The following is a 12,640-nucleotide window of genomic DNA, read 5'->3' as shown; positions in this document are numbered from 1 at the left end:
GCATGTGCTAAAATAAACCCTCCCCCGAAAATAAGCCCTCCCTGAAAATATTGCAACACAGCAACAGCCATGAGATGACCATGCTCGCCACCTCCTGCACCTCAAAAATAATAAGACCTCCCTGAAAATAAGGCCAAGCACTTATTTCGGGGGTCAAAAGAAAATAAGACCCTGTCTTATTTTCAGGGAAACACGGTATTTGAGTAAAATGTAATGTTGATTCATTTTTCTCCAGACATCCTGTACAGATTTCTTCTTTGGTAGTCTGTTTCTTCGTCTCCCCCCCCCCTCCCCTATTTTACAACTTTTATAATCTAATTTGTCATCCACAATTGCATTAAAGTCTCCTACGAGACAAATCTTTTGATATTCCATTTCCAACATTTTCCTCTGTAATGTTTGGTAAAAAATGTTCTTTTTTATTATTTGGTGCATATATTGGTGTTATTAATGTCTTTTTTGATTTATCATTATTTCCATCATCAAAATTCTTCCTTCTTCATCTGAATAGACCTGTTTAGAGTCTACTACTGTCACTTTAATATATAAAGTTATTCCCCTTTTCTTTTGTTGCACTGATGTAAAATACGATTTCCCAATTTTTGGGCATGCCAGGAGTTCATATTGTTGTTTTTTATGTGTGATTATATCCGTTTTCAATTTTCGTAGTCATGTAAAGATTTTTCTCCTTTTTCAGGGGGAATTCAATCTATTTATATTCATTGAGAAAATTACATTTTCTTTCTCCATCTTATTTACCTGTATTTGGGTTTTTGTTTCCTAGTAATTCTTTTCTGTCTTTCTTCTCTTATTAGTCCCTCACCTTCTTGGTCTGTATTTTCTTTTTCTTCTTCGCTTTGTTACTGCCTCTTCTTTTTCTTTGTGCTTGTGAAATTCCTTATCTGCTTGTGTATGTTGTGCTTCTTCTTCAAAAAAATTTGTATGTCTCTCATAAAATTCTGCTGCCTTGAAGGTGGAGTCCAATCTGTATCTACTAGAATTCCAATTAATTAGGATCCCCTCTGGGACCAGCCATCTAAAGTTTATTCCTTTTTCATTTAGTTTTGTGGTCAAGAAGTGATATTGTTTTTGTAAATCTCTTATCTTCCAGGGGATCTGTTTCAAGACCACAATCTTCTTTTTTTCTATATTGCAAGGGTTCTTCCCTTACTCTTTTCAGTATTTCATCCCTTATTGTTCTTTTCACAAATTTAACATATACCTCCCTGGGCACTCTGTTTCTTCTTGCGTAGCTTGAGTTGCTTCTATATATTTGATTGAGCTTTTTCCATCTCTTCTTTTCCAGTTTCCAGTGCTTCTGCCAAAAAATGTGTGACCAATTCTGTTAGATCATCCTTGTTTTCAGGTATATTCTGGAGTCTTCATAAATATGAAGCTTTCTCCATCTCCAATGTTGCTACTGTATCTTCCAAAATTTTATTTGCCTGTGCCAATCTTTGGTTTTCTTCTTTTATTTCCTCCATCTTTTTCTCAGTTTCCTCTGATTTATCTTCCATTTTCTGGATTCTTTGTTCATTCTTTGTAATCATTTTAGGGGTGACATGATAGCAGTGTTCCAATATCTCAGGGGCTGCCACAAAGAAGAAGGAGTCAACCTATTCTCCAAAGCACCTGAGGGCAGGACAAGAAGCAATGGGTGGAAACTAATCAAGGAGAGAAGCAACTTAGAACTAAGGAGAAATTTCCTGACAGTTAGAACAATTAATCAATGGAACAACTGGCCTCTAGAAGTTGTAAATGTTCCAACACTGGGAGTTTTTAAGAAGAGATTGGATAACCATTTGTCTGAAGTGGTGTAGGGTATCCTGCCTAGGTAGGGGGTTGGACTAGAAGACCTCCAAGGTCCCTTCCAACTTTGTTATTCTATTCTATTTGTTGGAAATTTTCTAGCTGAGAATTTATATTAAAGACCTGCTCATTTATCTTATCCATTTTTTCTTCCAGTTTACCTGTACGTTTGCACCTTTGTATCCTTAATGGCTCCACATGGGGCAACTACCCAGCAGAATATACTTATTGGGGAGCAGGAAGAAAATCCACAGTTGATTACTGGATAATATCATATGACCTCCTGAAGTTCTTATAAAAGATGGAGGTAGACTCGTGACTGGAAAGCGATCATGATGCAATAATCCTTACTCTCACATTACACCAGAAATCTCTAAGGGCAGGCGCAGCCTACCTACCCAGGTTAGAGAGTCAAAATACCCAGGTAAAAATTAAATAGAATGAGAAAAATGAAAAGGAAGTTACTAAATGGATGTTAGTTCCAGAAACCATAGAGCTACGTACATCTCTACTAAGGAATAAGTTTGGAGGATCTTACTTAGAGGGGTTTGAAACTTTAATTTGAAATTTGAAATCGGTTCTCACTAACAGAACACTCGCTCACTCCAAAAGGCCGGTCTCAAAGAATAAAAAACAGTTTGATAGAGATTGTGTGCAACTAAAAAGGATATATAATATGGAGTACAGGAAAAGTAAAAATGCCCCTTTTGAGGATCACACTCACTACTTAAAGCAATTGAAAGCACAATATAAGACCCTTCTAAAAGAAAAGTACTGCTCTGAAGGAGTCTTGGCATAGACTAATTACTTCAGTCAGGACAAAAAATACATCCCTTTTTTGGTACATCACCAGAGGATTGGGGATCAGGTACCGATTCATGCCTGGGAAGAATATTTTAGGGAGCTATATACAGACCCTGACTATATAACCAAGGAGAGCCAAATCAGTTTGGACCAAACTCCTTACTGGCCCCCTGTTACACCAGAAGAGATATCCCAGTTGTTCGGAGCCCTCAAGGCTAATAAGACACCTGGTGCTGATAATGTCCTGCCAGAAATAATAAAAAAGAACACCAGTTGGTGGACTCCACTTTTAGCATCTCTGTTTACATTTATAGATAAAACAGGCCATATGCCAAGAGATTGGGGAGTAGCAATTATCATACCAATTTATAAAAAAGGTAATAGAAATGACCCAGGCAATTATAGACCCATTAGTCTTCTAAGCATTATTAGTAAACTGTATGCCAAACACCTAAACTATAAACTTCAGGATTGGCTAATTTCAGGGGGATAATCAAAGACGAATGACCATTGGCTTACCTGAAGGGTCCTTTTCTGTACACCGCGGGAGAGTCCAAGCAATGGGTTAATTCAGTCTGCTTGCCCTTAGGACTGAGGAACTATTTTTCCTTTAGCCACACCTCCTCCTGGTGTGATCAATCCCCCAGAATTCTTAGAAGGAGTCAGTTCGTGCGGACGGAGCGAAGCGTCCAGGATGATGTACTGTTGACACGAAGAACCCGAATCCCGGCCTTGAGAGCCAGGGTGGGTTGGACTCTCCCGCGGTGTACAGAAAAGGACCCTTCAGGTAAGCCAATGGTCATTTTCTTGTACACCGCTTGGAGAGTCCAAGCAATGGGACATACCCAAGTTATTGTCCATCTGGGTGGGCAGAAGAAGGCTCCCGGGATTCGGCCTCTGACACAACCGCCTGGAGCACACGCCTGCCGAAGGACGCCTCAGCCGAGGCGAAAATGTCCAATTTATAGTGTCGCACAAAAGGAGAAGGAGAGGACCACGTAGCGGCCCTGCAGATGTCCAGGATCGAGGCCTGGGTGGCCCAGGCCGCCGAGGTAGCAGCACTTCGTGTGGAGTGTGCGGTGATGCCGCGCGGAACGGCTTTGGATTGGCTTTCACAGGCTGTCGCAATGCAGGCACGAAGCCACCTGCCAATCGTGGAGGAAGAGACCTTCTTCCCTAGAGAACCAGGCTGGAAGGAGAGGAAGAGAGCCTCTGACTTCCTGAACTCCGCAGTACGAGTGATGTAAACCTTCAGGGCCCTCCTGACATCTAGATTATGCCAGGAACGCTCTCTGGGATGCGACGGATGAGGACAAAAATTTGGCAATACAATGTCTTGCGCTCTATGGAACCATGAGTTTACTTTGGGTGTAAAGGTCGGGTCCAGCCTCAAAATGACCCTGTCAGGATGTATGACGCACAGGTCCTGACGAACAGACAGAGCCGCCAGCTCCGAAATCCGACGAGCGGACGTGATGGCAATCAAGAAGGCCGTCTTCAGCGTCAGGAATCGAAGAGAAGTAGTGCGTAGAGGCTCGAATGGAGGGCCGGAGAGGGCCCGTAGGACCACGGACAGCTGCCAAGTGGGGTAGCGATGAACGGTGGGAGGGCGAAGGTTAGAGGCGCCCTTGAGGAAGAGGCGCACTTTCGGGATTTTGCTGAGAGGCAAAAGATGGTCGCCCGACCAGACGGTGGACAAGGCCGCCACTTGGCGTCGAAGGGTGTTCGGGGCCAGGCCCTTGTTGAGTCCCGCTTGAAGGAAGTCAAGGACTCTGGGAACAGGCGCGGTCGTCGGCTCGATGAGCAGCTCCTCACACCACTTTGCGAAGGCGGCCCAAGACGCATCATAAATTCTGGTGGTTGAAGGGCGTCTCGCCGCCTGAATGGTGTTCACTACCTCCTCTGACAGGCCTTGGCCTTTTAGTTGGTCCCCCTCAAGTGCCAGACGGCCAACTGGAGCCACTGGGGCTCTGGATGAACCACGGCCCCCTGGCTGAGGGAGATCTGGTCCGGAGGGATGCGCCACGGAGGAGACACCGACAGGTGAACAGGGTCGGCAAACCACGACCTGCGGGGCCAGTGTGGGGCCACGAGGAGAACTTCCGCTCCCTCTGCGATGACTTTGGAGATGAATTGAGGAAGGAGAGGCAGTGGAGGGAAGGCATACAGTAGCTCGCGGGGCCACTTGCAACGCAGTGCATCTGTCCCCTCTGCCCCCGGGGTGAAGAACCGGGAGTAGAAGTGGTCGAGCTGCTTGTTGTCCCTGGACGCGAACAGGTCTACGGTCGGATTTCCGAATCTGTTGGACATCTGGTGGAACAGGCGAGGGTCCAGTTTCCACTCCGCAGGATCTATGGTTGTCCTGCTCAACCAGTCTGCCTGTGTGTTGTCCACTCCGGAGATGTGGTCGGAGCGGAGGGATTCCAGATGGCGCTCCGCCCAGAGGCCCAGGGACTCCGCCTCTCTCATCAGTGCTCTGGACCTGGTGCCGCCCTGGCGGATGATGTGGGCCTTGGTGGCCACATTGTCCGTCATCAGAAGCACATGTTGACGATGGATGGACCGGCTGAAATGGCGCAGGGCCAGGCGAGCAGCTCTCAGTTCCAGTAGGTTGATGCTGTAACTGGTTTCCACTTGGGACCACTTGCCCTGGACAACCAGGGAACCCATGTGGCTCCCCAGCCGGAGAGGCTGGCGTCTGTGGTGATGATCAACCTCTCGGGCTCCTTGAATAGGTGGCCCTTGAGGACGGCCGGAGACACCCACCAGCGGAGAGACCTCTTCACTTCCGGCGGAACTCGAATCGGCCTGGGAGAGTTGCTCCTGGATGCCCTCTGGTGCGGCAGCAGCAGCCACTGAAGCGCTCTGGAATGCAGGCGGGCCCACGGCACGATGGAAATGCAGGAGATCATTTTTCCCAGCAGCTGCGACAGAAGGACCACTGGAGCCTGCCTCAAGCTCATCACCTTGTGGGTCATGGACCTTAGACCGTCTAACCTGTCTTGGGAGAGGAAAACCCTGCACAAGTTGGTATCTATCACCGCCCCCAGGTGTACAATTCTGTTTGATGGAGTGAGATGGCTCTTCTCTATGTTTAGAGTGAAGCCGTGATTTCTGAGGGATCTCATAGTGGTTTGGAGATCCCGCAATGCCTGCTGCCTGGACGACGACTGGATAAGGATGTCGTCCAGGTAGCACTGGAGCCTTATGGGCCTGCGTCTTAGCTGGGCCGCCACTACTGCCAGAACTTTGGTAAACGTCCGAGGAGTGGACGAGAGGCCGAATGGGAGAGCTTTGTACTGGAAGTGGCAACCTGCATAATAGAAGTGTAGGAACTTCCTGTGCTGAGGACGGATGGGAATGTGGAGGTATGCCTCTTTGAGATCTATAGATGTGAGTAGATCTCCCTGTCGAATCCCCGCCATGATGGTCTGCAGTGACTGCATCTTGAACCTCCGGTAGGCGATGTACCTGTTGAGGTTTTTGAGGCCCAAGATGGCTCTCCACCCCCCCCCCTGAGTTCTTTGGCACCAGGAAGAGGATGGAGTAAAACCCCCTCCCCTCTTCGCCCTGGGGAACTGGTTCCACGGCCCTGATGTCTAGGAGATGTCTGACTTCCTGGTCCATACGCTCCCTCTTTTGAGGGCAGGATGGGACTGGGCACCGGATGAAGGTCCGGGGGGGAAGGGACAGGAACTCCAGGGAGAGGCCTTCCCTGACTATCTGCAGAACCCAAGCATCCTCGGTTGTCTGGGCCCAATGGGAGGCAAACAGCTGGAGGCGACCCCCGATGGGCGCCGAGCCCGGGCAGTCACTTTGACTTACGGAACGGCCTGTTGGAGGCCCCACCGCGGTTATACTTGCGGAAGCCGAACTGCTGCCTGCCTCTGTCCCGAAAGGGCGCCCTGTCCTGGGACCTGTCGCCCTGCTGACCGAAGGACCTATTGGAGGGTGAGAAGGAAGAGGCAGAGGTGGAAGGCTCGGAGGCACGAAAGGACTGCCTCCTAGAGTAGGGAGCGGCCTTACGTTCCTGCTTCTTGTTTAGAGAAGGGAGGATCTTCCTCTTGTCCCTGGACTCGATGAGGAGAGGATCCAGGGACTCGCCAAATAATTTGACCCCTTAAAGGGGGCGGAAGCCAGTTTCCACTTGTTTTTCTGGTCCGCTTGCCAATGGCGGAGCCAGATCAGCCGGCGAGAAGTGATATTAGAGCCGAGTGCCCTGGAGGCGAATTTAGTGGCGTTAAGTGAAGCGTCAGCGGCGTATTGGGAAGCCGCGATTATTTTAGACACGTCCTGGTGGAGGCGGACGTCTCCCGCCGGGAGCTTGGTTAGGAGCTCGCGCAGCCAGATCACAGAAGCCCTATTGAAAAAGGAGGCGGATGAAGAGGCCCTAATGGCCCAGGCAGCTGCCAGGTGGGTCTTGTGGCACGCCTTTTCCGCCTTCTTGTCCTCCGCCTTAAGGCCTTCCAGAAGATCGGCCGGTAGGGAGGAGTTAGAAGTGAGTGCAGCGATGGGCGGGTCGACAGTGGGAAGGGCCAGAAGGTCCTCCAGCACTGGCTCCATAGTATAAAGCTTCCTATCTACCCCACTGGGAGAGGACTGCGTGGCTGGTTGAGCCCACTGGCGCTGGATTAGGTCGAGAAACAGCCCCGGGACCGGAACCAGCTCTTGTTGGGGTGCTGGGACATCAAACATGACCGCATTGGGATTAGCCGGAGTGGCCTCCGCCGCCGGCGCGGCCGGTTTGGGCTTGATCCCCACCCTGGTGGCAGCCTTGACCTTGTGAAGGACAGATTTGAAAAGGCTGGGCTTGAACAGACCCGCAAAGGCGGGCGCTTCAGGGGGAAGGTCCTCGTCGTCCGAGAGACCTAGCACCTCCGGGTCAGGGTCCTCAATGGCAGAGGCCTCGCTGACCACCGAGGATTCCAGGGAAGGATGGCGAGCACGCTTGCTTGGAGGGGGAGCAGCCTGATCGGGTTTGGGACCCCTTGGGGCCACTGCAGTGGGATTCTTAAATTTCATGGCCTCCGTGATGCCCTTGGCAATGGCACGGGCCATCAGTTCCTGCATGCGGGGAGATAATTCCTCTGAGTCAGAATCAGGATCCAAACCCTCCTCTAGGGGGGGTGAGGCCTCACCCTGCATATCATCTATGCTAGCATCTCCAGGGGGAGGAGCCTGCTCACAGGCCCAAGAGGGTGCCGGGGAAGCCGGCTCTGCAAATGACCTATTTGGGGATAGGTCCTGGGACTCCACCTCCTCGGCAAGTACCATTTGGAGATCCTCCCGGGAGGGAGGGATTCCTGAGTGGGACTGCTCCCTGTCTGCCTGGCGTCTGGCCTTCTCAAACTGCTTGTCAAGGGCCCGCTGGCGCCTTTCAGCATCCTTGGCCTCAGCCACAGAAGGGGTTCTGGAACGCTGTTTCCCAGAACTACCCCCACCACTCTTGCCCGCACCCCCACTCCCCGATGAGGAGGAACCCTTGCTAGGGGCCTGAGAGAGGCTCGGCCTAGTATCTTGGGAATCGGGGGGACTAGGCAGGTCCATAGACAATGACCACACAAGATGGAGCAAGGCTATGACAAAGGCAGAAGTTAGAGAGAGAGACTGGTTGCTGCAAGGGGAACAAAACAAAAAAATTTGTCAAAATTGCTATATGCACAGTAATTTAGTCAATACGTATGAAAATATCCCATGCTTAATACCAGTCAGAGGCCCAGGGGTAGGATTGGGGCCTGCACCGAGGCGCAAGGCTCTGCAGGAGAAGCAGGGAGGAGAATGACTAGAAAAATGCTTTGGCCTGCGCTTACTTAGGCCTCCTCCCTGAGCCGGTATAATGACCGTTGGTATGGCCCAGGAACCAGCACCGCTCGCAAAAATAGGCAAAAGGACGAAGGTGGCGATCCCAGCCTGAGAAACCCTTGCTAGGCCCTGCCACCTCCAGCGGTCTCCTGATAACGAGGCTGATGCAAAATGGCGGCCATGGCTGGGCGCGCTTTTTTTTTTTTCGCGCATAAAATGGCCGCAGCAACAGCGTGGGGCTAAGGGAGAGCGAGGAGCGAACGCGCCTCGAATGGCGACGATCGCTCACTCCTCCCTGCGGCAGAGGTCCTCTAGCAGGCCGGGGAACGAAAAAACTTTGTCTAAAACAACAAACGAGGGGCCTGGGAACGTAGGAACCTCGCCGCTGCAGCCACACCGTTTTAAACGACAAGCGGCAGGCCTCCGAAGCCGTCCCATAAGGATCGGCTGAGGGGCACCCCCCACCACCTTCCAGCTTACCTCCTGGCCTTTAAATGTAGATTCTGCTGGAGAAAAACGCAGCGATGAGAAGAAAAACGTCTCACAAAGTTGCGGAATTGTTAGGAAAAAGAAATAAAACGCAAATAGAGAGTCCAAGCCAAAAAAGGATTAATTCAGCTCAGAGCTCTAGCTAATTACGTCCAAACGGGCTGACTGAGGAAGAATTCTGGGGGATTGATCACACCAGGAGGAGATGTGGCTAAAGGAAAAATAGTTCCTCAGTCCTAAGGGCAAGCAGACTGAATTAACCCATTGCTTGGACTCTCCAAGCGGTGTACAGGAAAACAAGCCGGTTTTAGAGAAGGAAGATCAACAGTGGATCATATCTTGGTACTCCCCCATCTAGTACAAAAATGCACATATTAAAAAAAAATCCTCTCTTTTTGTGGCTTTCCTTGATTTTAAGCAGGCCTTTGATTCAATATCCAGGAACACCCCCTGGGAGAAATTAAAATGCACTACTATCGATAAACGCCTCCTCTTCCTCATACAAAAATTGTATGCCAATTCCACCTTGAAAGTGAGGTGCAATCCCCAAGGGACTTTAACCAGCCCAGTAAGGGTACAAAAAGGGGTACGACACGGTTGCATGCTGTCCCCCTCCCTTTTTAACTTCTATATCAATCCCCTAATCGATCTCTTAGAGAACCCTGATCTGCATCCTCCTAACCCAGCACAACGCAAAATTCTGATTCTCCTATATGCCGCTGCTGCTGCTATTATTTCACAAACTCCTGTAGGACTGAAGAGAGCAATTAGGGCTATTGCAGGCAAAACAAGCTGGTCCTTAATTTTGATAAATCAAAAAATTTAGTTTTTGCTAAAAGATCTAGCCAATACTCCTGGAAAATAGAAGGACATAGTTTGGAACAGGTTAGAACATTTAGATACCTTGGGGTGGTTTTCCACTCGCAAGGGACATGGAAGGCACACCTGGATCATACATTGCAAGCAGCCAATAGGTCCTCAAATGCAATTAAACACTTATTTTACACAGGCGGAGGGCAGTTAGTACCTGCTGCCTTAAAACTTTTCAAGGCCACAACATTGACACAAATTCTATATGGGGCACAAACAGGAATCCTCGCCAAGAAAGGCTTGCTAGAAACCATACAAACTAAATTCCTGCGAGCCGTCTTAGCTGCACCCAAAGGAACTCCAAATGTCCAGTTAAGAATTGAGACAGGCATGCCTCAAATTCAGGTAAGAGCCTGGAAGATGATGATCATTCATTGGCTTAAAATGCATTTCTTTCCAAAGGGACTCTCCCCACTAGTGTTGACTGACAACTTCCCCTCCCCCTGGAAACAGGCAATAGATCACAAGCTGGGCTCTTATGGGCTCTCACCGGTATTCTTAATGTCCCTAGGCTTTGACCAAGCAAAGCAAGTAGTAATCAATAGAATGAAGGACATGGAGTTCCAAGAACTAAATAGGTTGCCTCTCCACAGTAGGGACAGAATCAAACAGGGTGTGTGGGAATCGGCAAGATATCTAAATGACCTGATCTTCCCAAAACAAAGAATAGCTTTCTTCAGAGCCAGATTTAACATTCTTCCTTCAGCACTCCTCCAGGGCAGATATAAGAGAACTCCAATAGCAGAATGGGTATGTACTGTATATGTGGTAAAGGAGAAGTTGAAGCTATCTCACATGTTCTATTATACTGTGAGCTATACAGAATTTATAGGTCTGCATATATTCTCCCCTTACTAGAGAGATTGCCAGGGAGGGCAGACAATTTTTATGTAGGCTTTCTCCTCCAGGACACAAACCCGGCTACCACATATGCAGTGGCAAAATTCTGTGTTGCTGCAATGTCCACAAGAAAAAAATTGGTTACAGAATTATAGTTGTCATCTTGTACCAATTATTTGGATATCTCTAACAATTTCTGGACCATTATGTCTACTCCTATACTTATCGGCTTTCTACCCAACTAAACCAGGGAGTGACCCAAATAGTTTGAGAGCATGTATTTTCTTAACAGGGATGCTATTATCCACTTTTAATGTCAGTACTTTTTAAATATATTGTAAAAATGTAATGTCTATTGCTGGTCTTTGACTGTAATAATAAAGATGCCTTCCAGTTTGTGCTGGTTACTTTTTGTCTCATCATGATTTCTTCTTGAATCTTCTTTATGTGAAGCAATTGCTTCTTGGATCATCTGTAGTGTTGTCTGCATTTCCTTTTGGAAGTTGTTAGGATTTTCTTGTTGCAGCATTGAACCTATAGATCTCTGGTGTATGTGGCTGGGAGCCCCAGATAGGGGTGCTGAGGATGGCTTTTAAACAATTTTGGCAAGGTTTGGCCAACTCATTTTTGTCCCCACCCTCCAGTTACTCTATTATCAAGCTAGTACGTTCCCAGAAAAACTAACCTTGTCTAATATAACAAATATTGTTCAATACATCAATAGACAGTTTGAATGTAACATTAAATTATATAGTTCTTATGATCTTTCATTTTATCTATAACCTTGATAATCCACTATGTTCCAATATTTAGCTCCACAAGATGGAAGATATAATCCAGCTCTATCAGTCAACATCAAGTATAACAGAACAGTTGTAGAACCCATTATAGCGTATCTGCGATCTAAGATTGCAGTTCAATCGATGTTTATAATCCAAAATAGCCAGTTGGCCTTAGTCCAGTCAGTAGACCTCACCGCGCAAAACACACAATTTCTTCTGTCTCCAACTAATTCTTAGAGATTCCAAATTATAAATCAATCAATGTTTAAAATCCAAAGTAGCCAGCAGGCTTCAATCCAGTCGATAGATCCCACCGAGCAGGAAGCAGCAAAAAGTCTTGTTTTCTCTGCTGCCAGATGTTCCTTGCCAGTCTGGGATTTCCCCGTCTTCAAGAACATCAAGAATACTAGCCAGATATATATGTCTGGACTCCAAACCAATCTCTTACATTAGACAAAAAAAAAAATTCAAAAACTCTTCCTCCTTTCTGCCACTGGGTGTCACTTTCTGTCAGTTAAATCTTCAGACACTTCAAACAAGAATCATTAATTAAAGTTATTGATTAAAGTTATTCTCACCCAGATATACTCTGGGTGAGAATATGTTGGTTCTGGTTTTTTATTCCAGATCCCCAATAGGTTTGCTGCCGCTTTTGTCTCTTGGGTAGGAATCCATTTTGATCAGAATGTATGACCTCAGTCAGAAATATTTTTAATCTTTCAGTGATTATTGAGGCAAATATTTTGTAATTTGTATTTAATAGAGATATTGGCCTGTAGTTTTTTTTATTTGTGTTAAGTCTGAATCTTCTTTAGGGATCAAAGCAATATAGGCTTCTGTCCACGTATCTGGTATCTTGGCTTCTAGTAGGACCTCATTATACAACTCTAACATTGTTGTGGTGGAGCTGGCAGCAGAGTTGGACAGTGAGGAGGTTGGGGAGGAACATGGGCCAGTCCTGGGGATTGAGGAAAGCTCTGACGAGGGCTCTGTTCCCAGTGTGCATGTGGGCAGAACTGCCAGAAGACAAGAACAACTAATAAAGCAGAGTCAATTTAGGAGTAATGCCACACCTTGGAGGTGATTGGCCCCTCCCATAGGAAACAAAAGAGGAAAGAACAGGGAGTGGGCTTTTGCAGGAAACAATTTGTTCATTTGGTCGTTTCAAGAGTGGAAAGTTCTGTGTGTGACTATAAGAGACTCTGTTCCAAGTCTGCCTTGCCCTGTGTTTGGAAACTAGTTAT

The sequence above is a fragment of the Natrix helvetica genome (assembly GCF_964273705.1).
Source record: "Natrix helvetica genome assembly, chromosome: W".
NCBI classification, from domain to species: Eukaryota; Metazoa; Chordata; class Lepidosauria; order Squamata; family Natricidae; genus Natrix; species Natrix helvetica.
This window is presented reverse-complemented; position numbering follows the sequence as displayed.